This window comes from Triturus cristatus, chromosome 8 (assembly GCF_964204655.1).
Source record: "Triturus cristatus chromosome 8, aTriCri1.1, whole genome shotgun sequence".
NCBI classification, from domain to species: domain Eukaryota; kingdom Metazoa; phylum Chordata; class Amphibia; order Caudata; family Salamandridae; genus Triturus; species Triturus cristatus.
This window is the reverse complement of record NC_140591.1, coordinates 8494902-8514366: the sequence shown is the minus strand read 5'-3', so window position 1 is coordinate 8514366 and position 19465 is coordinate 8494902.

The window sequence follows — 19465 nt, the reverse complement described above, 5'->3', positions numbered from 1 at the left end:
TTCAGACCTATCACCTTAAAGCATCTTTTACCCACAATGGAGTGCAGACTTACGACTTTAAAGCATCTTTTTCACACTAAGGGAGTGCAGACCTATCACCTTAAAGTATCTTTTACACCCATGGGGTGCAGACCTATCACCTTAAAGCATCTTTTCAGCACCATGGGGTGCAGACCTATCACTTTAAAGCATCTTTTACCCACAATGGAGTGCAGACCTATCACCTTAAAGCATCTTTTACACACCATGGTGTGCAGACCAATCACCTTAAAGCATATTTTACACACTTCATGGGATGCAGATCTATCACCTTAGAGCATCTTATCAGCACCATGGGGTGAAGACCTATCATTTTAAAGCATCTTTAACCCACAATGGAGTGCAGACTTACGACTTTAAAGCATCTTTTTCACACTAAGGGAGTGCAGACCTATCACCTTAAAGTATCTTTTACACACCATGGGGTGCAGACCTATCACCTTAAAGCATCTTTTATACACCATGGGGTGCAGACCTATCACATTAAAGCATATTTTACCTACAATGGAATGCATACCTTTCACCTGAAAGCATCTTTAAGACACTATGGATGTGCAGACCTATCATCTTAAAGCATCTTTTACACACGATGGGGTGCAGACCAATCAACTTAAAGCATCTTTTACACACGATGGGGTGCAGACCAATATTTATTTATTTATTTTATAACACTTGTAAGGCGCACAGCTACCCACAAAGGGTTTCCCGGCGCCGGACCAGCGTAACGCACAAAACCCACTGGATAGAAACAATTGGAGCACATTATTAATCGAACAACCAGGTCTTTACGCTTTTTCTAAAGATCCTGAAATTTTCCTCCTTACGTATATGGATGGGTAAGGTGTTACACAGAGTTGGGCCCAAGTAGGAAAACGATCTTCCGCCTATTCTAGCCCGCTTGAACCTTGGTACCACAAAATTCGCAGAAGTACCTGAACGGAGGCTGCGATTGGGAAGATAGAGTTTAACAAGGTCCTGTAGATATTTAGGGGCAATACCAGCTTTGATTTTAAATAGGTAGATCAGGGTTTTGAAACGGATCCGGTTTTCGACCCTGAGCCAATGCAGGTCCCTAAGATGTTTGGTGATCCTAACGGGTCTAGGGATTCTGCAAAGCAGTCTGGCAGCAGCGTTTTGCACCAATTGCAGACGTCTTATTACCGCTTTGTTTGAGCCCAGGTACAAGATGTTTCCGTAGTCAAGCCGGGATGTCACTAAGGCATTGACTACGGTCTTCTGGGTGGAAGGGGGTAACATCCAGGCAATTTTGCGAAGCCATTTAAGAATGGCAAAACATATGCCAGCCACTTTGTTGGCTTGCTGCGTCATAGATAAACTATCATCTATGATGACCCCAAGGTTTCTGACCTGAGAGGCTGGAGGTGGAAGTTTACCAAAAGATAATGGCCAGTGGGGATCGCTCCAGAGATCTTTGCTGTTTCCTAAAAGGAGGACCTCAGTTTTCTCCCCGTTTAATTTAAGTTGGTTAACTGACATCCAATTCAGTATTTCCTGAAGGCCTATTTTCAGTGCAGATCACTCACCATGGGGTGCAGATCTATCACTTTAAAGCATCTTTTACGCACCATGGGGTGCACACCAATCACCTTAAAGCATATTTTACACACTTCATGGGGTACAGATCTATCACCTTAGAGCATCTTTTCAGCACCATGGGGTGCAGACCTATCCCTTTAAAGCATCTTTTACCCACAATGGAGTGCGGACCTATCAGCTTAAATCATCTTTTAGACACTAAGGGAGTAAGGACATATCACCTTAAAGCATCTTTTACACACTAAGGGAGTGCAGACCTATCACTTTAAAGTATCTTTTACACACCATGGGTTGCAGATCTGTCACCTTAAAGTATCTTTTACACACTAAGGGAGTGCAGACCTATCACCTTAAAGCATCTTTTACACACTAAGGAGTGCAGACCCATTCCCTTAAAGTATTTTTACACACCATGGGGTGCAGACCTATCACCTTAAAGCATGTTTTTAGCCACTGAGGGAGATCAGACCTATCGCCTTAAAGTATCTTTTAGATACTAAGGGAGTGCAGATCTATCACTTTAAAGCATATTTTACCCACAATGGAGTGCAGACCTATCAATTTAAAGCATCTTTTAGACACCATGGGGTGCAGACCTATCACTTTAAAGCATCTTTTACTCACTAAGGGAGTGCATACCTATCAACTTAAAGCATCTTTTAGACACTAAGGGAGTGCAGACCTATCGCCTTAAAGTATTTTTTATACACCATTGGGTGCAGATCTATCACCTTAAAGCATCTTTTAGACACTAAGGGAGTTCAGACCTATCACCTTAGAGCATCTTTTAGACACTAAGGGAGTGCAGACCTATTGCATTAAAACATCTTTTAGACACTAAGGGAGTGCAGACCTATCCCCATAAAGCATATTTTACACACCATGGGGTGCAGACCAATCACCTTAAAGCATCTTTTACATACCATGGGGTGCAGACCTATCACATTATATCATTTTGCCCACAATGGAGTGCAGACCTATCACCTTAAAGCATATTTTACACACCATGGGGTGCAGACCAATCACCTTTAAGCATCTTTTAGACACTAAGGGAGTGCAGACCAATCACCCTAAAGCGTCTTTAACACACCATGGGGTGCAGAAATATCATCTTAAAGCATCTTTCACACACCATGGGGTGCAGACCTATCACCTTAAAGCATCTTTTACACACCATGGGGTGCAAACCTATCACAATAAAGCATTTTTACACACAATGAAGTGCAGACCTATCACCTTAAAGCATCTTTTAGACACTAAAGGAGTGCAGACCTATCACCTTAAAGCATCTTTTACACACCATGGGGTGCAGACCTATTACATTAAAGCATCTTTTACACACTAAAGGAGTGCAGATCTATCACCTTAAAGCATCTTTTACACACCAAGGGGTGCAGACCTATCACACTAAAGCATATTTTAGACACTAAGGGAGTGCAGACCTATCAATTTAAAGCAGCATTTACACAATAAAGTAGTGCAGACCTATCACCTTAAAGCATATTTTACACACCATGGGGTGCAGACCAATCACCCTAAAGCGTCTTTAACACACCATGGGGTGCAGAAATATCATCTTAAAGCATCTTTCACACACCATGGGGTGCAGACCTATCACCTTAAAGCATCTTTTACACACCATGGGGTGCAAACCTATCACAATAAAGCATTTTTACACACAATGAAGTGCAGACCTATCACCTTAAAGCATCTTTTAGACACTAAAGGAGTGCAGACCTATCACCTTAAAGCATCTTTTACACACCAAGGGGTGCAGACCTATCACTTTAAAGCATCTTTTACCCACAAAGGAGTGCGGAGCTATCACCTAAAAGCATATTTTAGACACTAAGGGAGTGCAAACCTACCACCTTAAAGCATAATTTACACACTAAGGGAGTGCAGACCTATCACCTTAAAGCATATTTTGCACACAATGGGGTGCACACCAATCAACTTAAATGATCTTTTACACACCATGGAATGCAGACCAATCACCTTAAAGCATCTTTTACACACCATGGGGTGCACACCAATCAACCTAAAGCATCTCTTACACACAAAGGGAGTGCAGACCTATCACCTTAAAGTATCTTTTACACACCATGGGGTGCAGACCTATCACATTAAATCATTTTTTACCCACTAAGGACTGCAGATCTATCACCTTAAATCATCTTTTAGACACTTAGAGAGTGCAGACCTATCACCTTAGAGCATGTTTTACACACCATGGGGTGCAATCCTATTACATTAAGGCATCTTTTACACACTAAGGACTGCAGATCTATCACCTTAAATCATCTTTTAGACACTTAGAGAGTGCAGACCTATCACATTAAAGCATCTTTTACCCACAATGGAGTGCAGACCTATCACATTAAAGAATCTCTTACACACCATGGAGTGCAGACCTATCACCTTAGAGCAGCTTTTAGACAATAAGGGAGTGCAGACCTATCACCTTAAAGCATCTTCTACACACTAAGGGAGTGCAGACCTATCACCTTAAAGCATATTTTACACACCATGTGGTGCAGACCAATCACCTTAAAGCATCTTTTACACACTAAGGGAGTGTAGACCTATCACCTCAAAGCATATTTTACACACCATGGGTTGCAGACCAGTTACCTTAAAGCATCTTTTACACACCATGGGGTGCAGAACTATCACTTTAAAGCATCTTTTACCCACAATGGAGTGCGGACCTATCACACTAAAGCATATTTTAGACACTAAGGGAGTGCAGACCTATCAATTTAAAGCAGCATTTACACAATAAAGTAGTGCAGACCTATCACCTTAAAGCATATTTTACACACCATGGGGTGCACACCAATCAACCTAAAGCATCTTTAACACACCATGGGGTGCAGACCAATCACCTTAAAGCATCTTTTACACACCATGGGGTGCACACCAATGACCTTAAAGAATCTTTTACACACCATTGGGTGCAGACCAATCACCTTAGAGCATCTTTTACACACCATAGAATGCAGACCAATCACCTTAAAACATATTTACACACCATGGGGTGCACACCAATCAACCTAAAGCATCTTTTACACACCATGGGGTGCAGACCAATCACCTTAAAGCATCTTTTACATACCATGGGGTGCAGACCTATCACATTAAATCATCTTTTACCAACAATTGAGTGCATACATATCACTTTAAAGCATCTTTTACACACTAAGGGAGTGCAGACCTATCACCTTAAAGTATCTTTTACACACCATGGGGTGCAGACCTATCAACTTAAAGCATATTTTACACACCATGGGGTGCAGACCAATCACCATAAAGCATCTTTTACACACCATGGGGTGCAGACCTATCACATTAAAGCCTTTTTTACCCACTATGGAGTGCAGACCTATCACCTTAAAGCATCTTTTACACACCATGGGGTGCACACCAATCACCTTAAAGCATCTTTTACACACGATGGGGTGCAGACCAATCACTTTAAAGCATCTTTTACACACCATGGGGTGCAGACCTATTACATTAAAGCATCTTTTACCCACAATGGAGTGCAGACCTATCACCTTAAAGCATCTTTTACACACCATGGGGTGCACACCAATCACCTTAAAGCATATTTTACACACTTCATGGGGTACAGATCTATCACCTTAGAGCATCTTTTCAGCACCATGGGGTGCAGACCTATCCCTTTAAAGCATCTTTTAACCACAATGGAGTGCGGACCTATCACCTTAAAGCATATTTTAGACACTAAGGGAGTGCAGACCTATCAATTTAAAGCATCATTTACACAATAAGGGAGTGCAGACCTATTACCTTAAATCATATTTTACACACTAAGTGAGTGTAGTCCTGTCACCTTAAAGTATTTTTTACACACCATGGGGTGCAGACCTATCACCTTAGAGCCTCTTTTACACACTATGGGGTGCAGACCAATCACCTTAAAAGCATTTTTACACACCATGGGGTGCAGATCTATCACCAGAAAGCATGTTTTAGACACTAAGGGAGTTCAGACCTTTTACCTTAAAATATCTTTTAGACACTATGGGGTGCAGACCTATCACCTTAAAGCATCTTTTAGACACTAAGGGAGTTCAGAACTATCACCTTAAAGTATATTTTAGACACTAAGGGAGTGTAGACCTATCACCTTAGAGTATATTTTACACACTATGGGGTGCAGATCTATCACCTTAAAGCATCTTTTAGACACTAAGGGAGTTCAGACCTATCACCTTAAAGCATCTTTAACCCACAATGGAGTGCAGACTTACGACTTTAAAGCATCTTTTTCACACTAAGTGAGTGCAGACATATCACCTTAAAGTATCTTTTACACACCATGGTGTGCAGACCTATCACCTTAAAGCATCTTTTATACACCATGGGGTGCTGATCTATCACCTTAAAGCATCTTTTACCCACAATGGAATGCATACCTATCACCTGAAAGCATCTTTAAGACACTATGGGAGTGCAGACCTATCATCTTAAAGCATCTTTTACACATGATGCGGTGCAGACCAATCACCTTAAAGCATCTTTTACACACGATGGGGTGCAGACCAATCACCTTAAAGCATCTTTTACACACCATGGGGTGCAGATCTATCACTTTAAAGCATCTTTTACGCACCATGGGCTGCAGACCAATCACCTTAAAGCAACTTTTACACACCATGGGGTGCAGACCTATTACATTAAAGCATCTTTTACCCACAATGGAGTGCAGACCTATCACCTTAAAGCATCTTTTACACACCATGGGGTGCACACCAATCACCTTAAAGCATATTTTACACACTTCATGGGGTACAGATCTATCACCTTAGAGCATCTTTTCAGCACCATGGGGTGCAGACCTATCCCTTTAAAGCATCTTTTACCCACAATGGAGTGCGGACCTATCACATTAAAGCATATTTTAGGCACTAAGGGAGTGCAGACCTATCAATTTAAAGCATCATTTACACAATAAGGGAGTGCAGACCTATTACCTTAAATCATATTTTACACACTGAGTGTAGTCCTATCACCTTAAAGTATTTTTTACACACCATGGGGTGCAGACCTATCACCTTAGAGCATCTTTTGCACACCATGGGGTGCAGACCTATCACCTTAAAGCATTTTTTACACACCATGGAGTGCAGATCTATCACCATAAAGCATGTTTTAGACACTAAGGGAGTTCAGACCTTTTACCTTAAAATATCTTTTAGACACTAAGGGAGTGCAGATCCATCACTTTAAAGCATATTTTACCCACAATGGAGTGCAGACCTATCAATTTAAAGCATCTTTTAGACACCAAGGGGTGCAGACCTATCACTTTAAAGCATCTTTTACTCACTAAAGGTGTGCAGACCTATCACCTTAAAGTATCTTTTACACATTATGGGGTGTAGACCTATCACTTTAAAGCATCTTTTACACACTAAGGAGTGCAGACCAATCACCTTAAAGCATCTTTTAAGCTCCATGGAGTGCAGACCTATCACTTTAAAGCATCTTTTACACACTAAGGAGTGCAGACCAATCACCTTAAAGCATCTTTTAAGCACCATGGGGTGCAGACCTATCACCTTAAAGCATCTTTTATACACCATGGGGTGCAGATCTATCACATTAAAGCATCTTTTACCTACAATGGAATGCATACCTATCACCTGAAAGCATCTTTAAGACACTATGGAAGTGCAGACCTATCATCTTAAAGCATCTTTTACACACGATGGGGTGCAGACCAATCAACTTAAAGCATCTTTTACACACGATGGGGTGCAGACCAATCACCTTAAAGCATCTTTTACACACCATGGGGTGCAGATCTATCACTTTAAAGCATCTTTTACGCACCATGGGCTGCAGACCAATCACCTTAAAGCATCTTTTACACACCATGGGGTGCAGACCTATTACATTAAAGCATCTTTTACCCACAATGGAGTGCAGACCTATCACCTTAAAGCATCTTTTACACACCATGGTGTTATAGGGATTCTGCGTATGCACAGAACTATGCGCAGGAAACCAGAACCTTAGAGAATTGTGGTGTACCAGAAACTCCCCTCAGAACTAAGAACCCCTTATCCGACTAGCTTAGTGTCACATTCGTTATCCGAGATTTAGCTCGGCGGTCCCAATGTATAGACAACCCAGAACATGCGACTTAGTTATTCTCAGGAATGGTGGGAACCCGAAATACCCGTTTGCACATATATATCAGTCCACAACAGAATAACTAAGACACAGTGAAGTTTAAAGAATTTATTCATAAACCTCGAGTCCTGTTATACAGTACTTTGGCTAACATAAGCAGACAAATGGTTAAGATCATTACCATTAGCATTGTTACAATACCATAGAATATAAAAGGAGCGATCATATTAATAATGACAGTGGAAAACAACCACCCTCCTTTCTCTAGCAACTAATAAAATATTATTAGACTATTAGAAGGTCTCATAGGCTTGCATAGGGGACCCCATACCGTATAGATCAGCTTAGGTGTATCACATCACAGGATCAGCTCAGTGTTCTCTGCAACAGCTCTTCTATCGAATGTGTCTAAAAAACCTGCTGCGCTGTAATATTAAAGCCCACGACTTTCTGGTATTTGCAGCTGCGTGCATGTTATGACTAAACAGTGGTACGATCACCCTGAACACAATCAGCCGGCACCGTCTAGTGTCCTAGAACAGTTCTTTACTCGATGTACAGACCAAGGGCACTAGCAACTGTTAACGATGTATAAATAACATTCACTTGAGACAAGAGCGAGTCTGCATTTCTCAAATGAATAACATGTAACAACAGTGTCGGGTGCAAAGGCAGCAAAAGCAGCAAGATGGCTGTCTAACAGCTAACGTGATTGAGCTAACTTAGCACTGTAAATAGGGAGTGGCCTAAAACCACGTGACAATGGTGTGCAGACCAATCACCTTAAAGCATATTTTATACACTTCATGGGGTACAGATCTATCACCTTAGAGCATCTTTTCAGCACCATGGGGTGCAGACCTATCCCTTTAAAGCATCTTTTACCCACAATGGAGTGCGGACCTATCACCTTAAAGCATCTTTTACACACTAAGGGAGTGCAGACCTATCACTTTAAAGTATCTTTTACACACCATGGGTTGCAGATCTGTCACCTTAAAGTATCTTTTACACACTAAGGGAGTGCAGACCTATCACCTTAAAGCATCTTTTACACACTAAGGAGTGCAGACCCATTCCCTTAAAGTATTTTTACACACCATGGGGTGCAGACCTATCACCTTAAAGCATGTTTTTAGCCACTGAGGGAGATCAGACCTATCACCTTAAAGTATCTTTTAGATACTAAGGGAGTGCAGATCTATCACTTTAAAGCATATTTTACCCACAATGGAGTGCAGACCTATCAATTTAAAGCATCTTTTAGACACTATGGGGTGCAGACCTATCACTTTAAAGCATCTTTTACTCACTAAGGGAGTGCAGACCTATCACCTTAAAGCATCTTTTAGACACTAAGGGAGTTCAGACCTATCACCTTAGAGCATCTTTTAGACACTAAGGGAGTGCAGACCTATTGCATTAAAACATCTTTTAGACACTAAGGGAGTGCAGACCTATCCCCATAAAGCATATTTTACACACCATGGGGTGCAGACCAATCACCTTAAAGCATCTTTTACATACCATGGGGTGCAGACCTATCACATTATATCATTTTACCCACAATGGAGTGCAGACCTATCACCTTAAAGCATATTTTACACACCATGGGGTGCAGACCAATCACCTTTAAGCATCTTTTAGACACTAAGGGAGTGCAGACCTATCACCTTAAAGCATATTTTACACACCATGGGGTGCAGACCAATCACCCTAAAGCGTCTTTAACACACCATGGGGTGCAGAAATATCATCTTAAAGCATCTTTCACACACCATGGGGTGCAGACCTATCACCTTAAAGCATCTTTTACACACCATGGGGTGCAAACCTATCACAATAAAGCATTTTTACACACAATGAAGTGCAGACCTATCACCTTAAAGCATCTTTTAGACACTAAAGGAGTGCAGACCTATCACCTTAAAGCATCTTTTACACACCATGGGGTGCAGACCTATTACATTAAAGCATCTTTTACACACTAAAGGAGTGCAGATCTATCACCTTAAAGCATCTTTTACACACTAAAGGAGTGCAGACCTATCACTTTAAAGCATCTTTTACCCACAAAGGAGTGCGGACCTATCACCTAAAAGCATATTTTAGACACTACGGGAGTGCAAACCTACCACCTTAAATCATCTTTTACACACCATGGAATGCAGACCAATCACCTTAAAGCATCTTTTACACACCATGGGGTGCACACCAATCAACCTAAAGCATCTCTTACACACAAAGGGAGTGCAGACCTATCACCTTAAAGTATCTTTTACACACCATGGGGTGCAGACCTATCACATTAAATCATTTTTTACCCACTAAGGACTGCAGATCTATCACCTTAAATCATCTTTTAGACACTTAGAGAGTGCAGACCTATCACATTAAAGCATCTTTTACCCACAATGGAGTGCAGACCTATCACATTAAAGAATCTCTTACACACCATGGAGTGCAGACCTATCACCTTACAGCAGCTTTTAGACAATAAGGGAGTGCAGACCTATCACCTTAAAGCATCTTCTACACACTAAGGGAGTGCAGACCTATCACCTTAAAGCATATTTTACACACCATGTGGTGCAGACCAATCACCTTAAAGCATCTTTTACACACTAAGGGAGTGTAGACCTATCACCTCAAAGCATATTTTACACACCATGGGTTGCAGACCAATCACCTTAAAGCATCTTTTACACACCATGGGGTGCAGAACTATCACTTTAAAGCATCTTTTACCCACAATGGAGTGCGGACCTATCACACTAAAGCATATTTTAGACACTAAGGGAGTGCAGACCTATCAATTTAAAGCAGCATTTACACAATAAAGTAGTGCAGACCTATCACCTTAAAGCATATTTTACACACCATGGGGTGCACACCAATCAACCTAAAGCATCTTTAACACACCATGGGGTGCAGACCAATCACCTTAAAGCATCTTTTACACACCATGGGGTGCACACCAATGACCTTAAAGAATCTTTTACACACCATTGGGTGCAGACCAATCACCTTAGAGCATCTTTTACACACCATAGAATGCAGACCAATCACCTTAAAACATATTTTACACACCATGGGGTGCACACCAATCAACCTAAAGCATCTTTTACACACCATGGGGTGCAGACCAATCACCTTAAAGCATCTTTTACATACCATGGGGTGCAGACCTATCACATTAAATCATCTTTTACCAACAATTGAGTGCATACATATCACTTTAAAGCATCTTTTACACACTAAGGGAGTGCAGACCTATCACCTTAAAGTATTTTTTACACACCATGGGGTGCAGACCTATCAACTTAAAGCATATTATACACACCATGGGGTGCAGACCAATCACCATAAAGCATCTTTTACACACCATGGGGTGCAGACCTATCACATTAAAGCCTTTTTTACCCACTATGGAGTGCAGACCTATCACCTTAAAGCATCTTTTACACACCATGGGGTGCAAACCAATCACCTTAAAGCATATTTTACACACTTCATGGGGTACAGATCTATCACCTTAGAGCATCTTTTCAGCACCATGGGGTGCAGACCTATCCCTTTACAGCATCTTGTACCCACAATGGAGTGCGGACCTATCACCTTAAAGCATATTTTAGACACTAAGGGAGTGCAGACCTATCAATTTAAAGCATCATTTACACAATAAGGGAGTGCAGACCTATTACCTTAAATCATATTTTACACACTAAGTGAGTGTAGTCCTGTCACCTTAAAGTATTTTTCACACGCCATGGGGTGCAGAACTATCACCATAAAGCATGTTTTAGACAGTAAGGGAGTTCAGACCTTTCACCTTAAAATATCTTTTAGACACTAAGGGAGTGCAGATCCATCACTTTAAAGCATATTTTACCCACAATGGAGTGCAGACCTATCAATTTAAAGCATCTTTTAGACACCAAGGGGTGCAGACCCATCACTTTAAAGAATCTTTTACTCACTAAATGTGTGCAGACCTATCACCTTAAAGTATCTTTTACACATTATGGGGTGTAGACCTATCACTTTAAAGCATCTTTTACACACTAAGGAGTGCAGACCAATCACCTTAAAGCATCTTTTAAGCACCATGGAGTGCAGACCTATCACTTTAAAGCATCTTTTACCCACAGTGGAGTGCAGACCTATCACCTTAAAGCATCTTTTACACACCATGGTGTGCAGACCAATCATCTAAAACCATTTTTAACACACTAAGGGAATCCAGACCTATCACCTTAAAATATCTTTTACCCACTCTGGGGTGCAGACCTATCACTTTAAAGTAAATTTTACACACCATGGGGTGCAGATCGATCACCTTAAAGCATGTTTTAGACACTAAGGGAGTTCATACCTTTTACCTTAAAATATCTTTTAGACACTATGGGGTGCAGACCTATCACCTTAAAGAATCTTTTAGACACTAAGGGAGTTCAGACCTATCACCTTAAAGTATATTTTAGACACTAAGGGAGTGTAGACCTATCACCTTAAAGTATATTTTACACACTATGGGGTGCAGATCTATCACCTTAAAGCATCTTTTACCCACAATGGAGTGCAGACTTACGACTTTAAAGCATCTTTTTCACACTAAGGGAGTGCAGACCTATCACCTCAAAGTATCTTTTACACCCCATGGGGTGCAGACCTATCACCTTAAAGCATCTTTTATACACCATGGGCTGCAGACCTATCACATTAAAGCATCTTTTACCCACAATGGAATGCATACCTATCACCTGAAATCATCTTTAAGACACTATGGGAGTGCAGACCTATCACTTTAAAGCATCTTTTACACACAATGGAGTGCAGACCTATCACCTTAAAGCATATTTTACACACTTCATGGGGTACAGATCTATCACCTTAGAGCATCTTTTCAGCACCATGGGGTGCAGACCTATCACTTTAAAGCATCTTTTACCCACAATGGAGTGCAGACCTATCACCTTAAAGCATCTTTTAAACACCATGGTGTGCAGACCAATCACCTTAAAGCATATTTTACACACTTCATGGGGTGCAGATCTATCGCCTTAGAGCATCTTTTACGCACCATGGGCTGCAGACCAATCACCTTAAAGCATCTTTTACCCACAATGGAGTGCAGACCTATCACCTTAAAGCATCTTTTACACACCATGGGGTGCAGACCAATCACCTTAAGGTATCTTTTACACACTATGGGTTGCAGACCTTTCACCTTAAAGCATCTTTTACACACCATGGGGTGCTGATCTATCACCTAAAAGCATCTTTTAGACACAAAGGAAGTGCAGACCTATCACCTTAAAGCATCTTTTACACACCATGGGGTTCAGACCAATCACCTTAAGGTATCTTTTACACACCATGGGTTGCACACCTATCACCTTAAAGCATCTTTTACACACCATGGTGTGCAGACCAATCACCTTAAAGCATATTTTACACACTTCATGGGGTGCAGATCTATCTCCTTAGAGCATCTTTTAAGCACCATGGGGTGCAGACCTATCACTTTAAAGGATCTTTTACCCACAATGGAGTGCAGACCTATCACCTTAAAGCATCTTTTACACACCATTGTGTGCAGACCAATCACCTTAAAGCATATTTTACACACTTCATGGGGTGCTGATCTATCACCTTAGAGCATCTTTTCAGCACCGTGGGGTGCAGACCTATCACTTTAAAGCATCTTTTACCCACAATGGAGTGCAGACCTATCACCTTAAAGCATCTTTTACACACCATGTTGTGCAGACCAATCACCTTAAAGTATCTTTTACACACCATGGGTTGCAGACCTATCACCTTAAAGCATCTTTTACACACCATGTTGTGCAGACCAATCACCCTAAAAGCATCTTTTAGACTCAAAGGAAGTGCAGACCTATCACCTTAAAGCATCTTTTGCACACCATGGTGTGCAGACCAATCACCTTAAAGCATATTTTACACACTTCATGGGGTGCTGATCTATCACCTTAGAGCATCTTTTCAGCACCATGGGGTGCAGACCTATCACTTTAAAGTAGTTTTTTACACACCATGGGGTGCAGATTTATCACCTTAAAGCATGTTTTAGACACTAAGGGAGTTCAGACGTTTTACCTTAAAATATCTTTTAGACACTAAGGGAGTGCAGATCCATCACTTTAAAGCATATTTTACTCACTATGGAGTGCAGACCTATCACCTTAAAGTATCTTTTACTCACTAAGGGAGTGCAGACCTATCACCTTAAAGTATCTTTTACTCACTATGGAGTGCAGACCTATCACCTTAAAGTATCTTTTACATACCATGGTGTGCAGACCTATCACCTTAAAGCATATTTTTGACACTAAGGAGTGCAGACCTATCACCTTAAAGTATCTTTTACACACCATGGTGTGCAGACCTATCACCTTAAAGCATCTCTTACACACTAAGGGAGTGCACACCTTTCACCTTAAAGCATCTTTTACACACCATGGGGTGCAGACCAATCACCTTAAAGCATCTTTTACACACGATGGGGTGCAGACCAATCACCTTAAAGCATCTTTTATACACCATGGGGTGCAGACCTATCACATTAAAGCATCTTTTACCCACAATGGAATGCATACCTATCACCTGAAAGCATCTTTAAGACACTATGGAAGTGCAGACCTATCATCTTAAAGCATCTTTTACACACGATGGGGTGCAGACCAATCACCTTAAAGCATCTTTTACACACGATGGGGTGCACACCAATCACCTTAAAGCATATTTTACACACTTCATGGGGTACAGATCTATCACCTTAGAGCATCTTTTCAGCACCATGGGGTGCAGACCTATCCCTTTAAAGCATCTTTTACCCACAATGGAGTGCGGACCTATCACCTTAAAGCATATTTTAGACACTAAGGGAGTGCAGACCTATCAATTTAAAGCATCATTTACACAATAAGGGAGTGCAGACCTATTACCTTAAATCATATTTTACACACTAAGTGAGTGTAGTCCTGTCACCTTAAAGTATTTTTCACACGCCATGGGGTGCAGAACTATCACCATAAAGCATGTTTTAGACACTAAGGGAGTTCAGACCTTTCACCTTAAAATATCTTTTAGACACTAAGGGAGTGCAGATCCATCACTTTAAAGCATATTTTACCCACAATGGAGTGCAGACCTATCAATTTAAAGCATCTTTTAGACACCAAGGGGTGCAGACCTATCACTTTAAAGCATCTTTTACTCACTAAATGTGTGCAGACCTATCACCTTAAAGTATCTTTTACACATTATGGGGTGTAGACCTATCACTTTAAAGCATCTTTTACACACTAAGGAGTGCAGACCAATCACCTTAAAACATCTTTTAAGCACCATGGAGTGCAGACCTATCACTTTAAAGCATCTTTTACCATCAGTGGAGTGCAGACCTATCACCTTAAAGCATCTTTTACACACCATGGTGTGCAGAGCAATCATCTAAAACCATTTTTAACACACTAAGGGAATCCAGACCTATCACCTAAAAATATCTTTTACACACCCTGGGGTGCAGACCTATCACTTTAAAGTAAATTTTACACACCATGGGGTGCAGATCGATCACCTTAAAGCATGTTTTAGACACTAAGGGAGTTCATACCTTTTACATTAAAATATCTTTTAGACACTATGGGGTGCAGACCTATCACCTTATAGCATCTTTTAGACACTAAGGGAGTTCAGACCTATCACCTTAAAGTATATTTTAGACACTAAGGGAGTGTAGACCTATCACCTTAGAGTATATTTTACACACTATGGGGTGCAGATCTATCACCTTAAAGCATCTTTTAGAGACTAAGGGAGTTCAGACCTATCACCTTAAAGCATCTTTTACCCACAATGGAGTGCAGACTTATGACTTTAAAGCATCTTTTTCACACTAAGGGAGTGCAGATCTATCACCTTAAAGTATCTTTTACACCCCATGGGGTGCAGACCTATCACCTTAAAGCATCTTTTATACACCATGGGCTGCAGACCTATCACATTAAAGCATCTTTTACCCACAATGGAATGCATACCTATCACCTGAAATCATCTTTAAGACACTATGGGAGTGCAGACCTATCACTTTAAAGCATCTTTTACACACAATGGAGTGCAGACCTATCACCTTAAAGCATATTTTACACACTTCATGGGGTACAGATCTTTCACCTTAGAGCATCTTTTCAGCACCATGGGGTGCAGACCTATCACTTTAAAGCATCTTTTACCCACAATGGAGTGCAGACCTATCACCTTAAAGCATCTTTTAAACACCATGGTGTGCAGACCAATCACCTTAAAGCATATTTTACACACTTCATGGGGTGCAGATCTATCGCCTTAGAGCATCTTTTACGCACCATGGGCTGCAGATCAATCACCTTAAAGCATCTTTTACCCACAATGGAGTGCAGACCTATCACCTTAAAGCATCTTTTACACACCATGGGGTGCAGACCAATCACCTTAAGGTATCTTTTACACACCATGGGTTGCAGACCTCTCACCTTAAAGCATCTTTTACACACCATGGGGTGCAGATTTATCACCTTAAAGCATGTTTTAGACACTAAGGGAGTGCAGATCCATCACTTTAAAGCATATTTTACTCACTATGGAGTGCAGACCTATCACCTTAAAGTATCTTTTACTCACTAAGGGAGTGCAGACCTATCACCTTAAAGTATCTTTTACTCACTATGGAGTGCAGACCTATCACCTTAAAGTATCTTTTACATACCATGGTGTGCAGCCCTATCACCTTAAAGCATATTTTTGACACTAAGGAGTGCAGACCTATCACCTTAAAGTATCTTTTACACACCATGGTGTGCAGACCTATCACCTTAAAGCATCTTTTACACACTAAGGGAGTGCACACCTTTCACCTTAAAGCATCTTTTACACACCATGGGGTGCAGACCAATCACTTTAAAGCATCTTTTGCCCACAATGGAGTGCAGACCAATCACCTTAAACCATATTTTAAACACCATGGGGTGCAGACCAATCACCTTAAAGTATCTTTTACACACCATGGGTTGCAGACCTATCACCTTAAAGCATCTTTTAGACACAAAGAGAGTGCCGATCTATCACTTTAAAGCATATTTTACACACCATGGGGTGCAAACCTATCACAATAAAGCATTTTTACACACAATGAAGTGCAGACCTATCACCTTAAAGCATCTTTTAGACACTAAAGGAGTGCAGACCTATCACCTTAAAGCATCTTTTACACACCATGGGGTGCAGACCTATTACATTAAAGCATCTTTTACACACTAAAGGAGTGCAGATCTATCACCTTAAAGCATCTTTTACACACCAAGGGGTGCAGACCTATCACTTTAAAGCATCTTTTACCCACAAAGGAGTGCGGACCTATCACCTAAAAGCATATTTTAGACACTAAGGGAGTGCAAACCTACCACCTTAAAGCATAATTTACACACTAAGGGAGTGCAGACCTATCACCTTAAAGCATATTTTGCACACAATGGGGTGCACACCAATCAACTTAAATCATCTTTTACACACCATGGAATGCAGACCAATCACCTTAAAGCATCTTTTACACACCATGGGGTGCACACCAATCAACCTAAAGCATCTCTTACACACAAAGGGAGTGCAGACCTATCACCTTAAAGTATCTTTTACACACCATGGGGTGCAGATCTATCACCTTAAATCATCTTTTAGACACTTAGAGAGTGCAGACCTATCACATTAAAGCATCTTTTACCCACAATGGAGTGCAGACCTATCACATTAAAGAATCTCTTACACACCATGGAGTGCAGACCTATCACCTTAGAGCAGCTTTTAGACAATAAGGGAGTGCAGACCTATCACCTTAAAGCATCTTCTACACACTAAGGGAGTGCAGACCTATCACCTTAAAGCATATTTTACACACCATGTGGTGCAGACCAATCACCTTAAAGCATCTTTTACACACTAAGGGAGTGTAGACCTATCACCTCAAAGCATATTTTACACACCATGGGTTGCAGACCAATCACCTTAAAGCATCTTTTACACACCATGGGGTGCAGAACTATCACTTTAAAGCATCTTTTACCCACAATGGAGTGCGGACCTATCACACTAAAGCATATTTTAGACACTAAGGGAGTGCAGACCTATCAATTTAAAGCAGCATTTACACAATAAAGTAGTGCAGACCTATCACCTTAAAGCATATTTTACACACCATGGGGTGCACACCAATCAACCTAAAGCATCTTTAACACACCATGGGGTGCAGACCAATCACCTTAAAGCATCTTTTACACACCATGGGGTGCACACCAATGACCTTAAAGAATCTTTTACACACCATTGGGTGCAGACCAATCACCTTAGAGCATCTTTTACACACCATAGAATGCAGACCAATCACCTTAAAACATATTTTACACACCATGGGGTGCACACCAATCAACCTAAAGCATCTTTTACACACCATGGGGTGCAGACCAATCACCTTAAAGCATCTTTTACATACCATGGGGTGCAGACCTATCACATTGAATCATCTTTTACCAACAATTGAGTGCATACATATCACTTTAAAGCATCTTTTACACACTAAGGGAGTGCAGACCTATCACCTTAAAGTATTTTTTACACACCATGGGGTGCAGACCTATCAACTTAAAGCATATTTTACACACCATGGGTTGCAGACCAATCACCATAAAGCATCTTTTACACACCATGGGGTGCAGACCTATCACATTAAAGCCTTTTTTACCCACTATGGAGTGCAGACCTATCACCTTAAAGCATCTTTTACACACCATGGGGTGCAAACCAATCACCTTAAAGCATATTTTACACACTTCATGGGGTACAGATCTATCACCTTAGAGCATCTTTTCAGCACCATGGGGTGCAGACCTATCCCTTTACAGCATCTTGTACCCACAATGGAGTGCGGACCTATCACCTTAAAGCATATTTTAGACACTAAGGGAGTGCAGACCTATCAATTTAAAGCATCATTTACACAATAAGGGAGTGCAGACCTATTACCTTAAATCATATTTTACACACTAAGTGAGTGTAGTCCTGTCACCTTAAAGTATTTTTCACACGCCATGGGGTGCAGAACTATCACCATAAAGCATGTTTTAGACAGTAAGGGAGTTCAGACCTTTCACCTTAAAATATCTTTTAGACACTAAGGGAGTGCAGATCCATCACTTTAAAGCATATTTTACCCACAATGGAGTGCAGACCTATCAATTTAAAGCATCTTTTAGACACCAAGGGGTGCAGACCTATCACTTTAAAGAATCTTTTACTCACTAAATGTGTGCAGACCTATCACCTTAAAGTATCTTTTACACATTATGGGGTGTAGACCTATCACTTTAAAGCATCTTTTACACACTAAGGAGTGCAGACCAATCACCTTAAAGCATCTTTTAAGCACCATGGAGTGCAGACCTATCACTTTAAAGCATCTTTTACCCACAGTGGAGTGCAGACCTATCACTTTAAAGCATCTTTTACACACCATGGTGTGCAGACCAATCATCTAAAACCATTTTTAACACACTAAGGGAATCCAGACCTATCACCTTAAAATATCTTTTACACACTCTGGGGTGCAGACCTATCACTTTAAAGTAAATTTTACACACCATGGGGT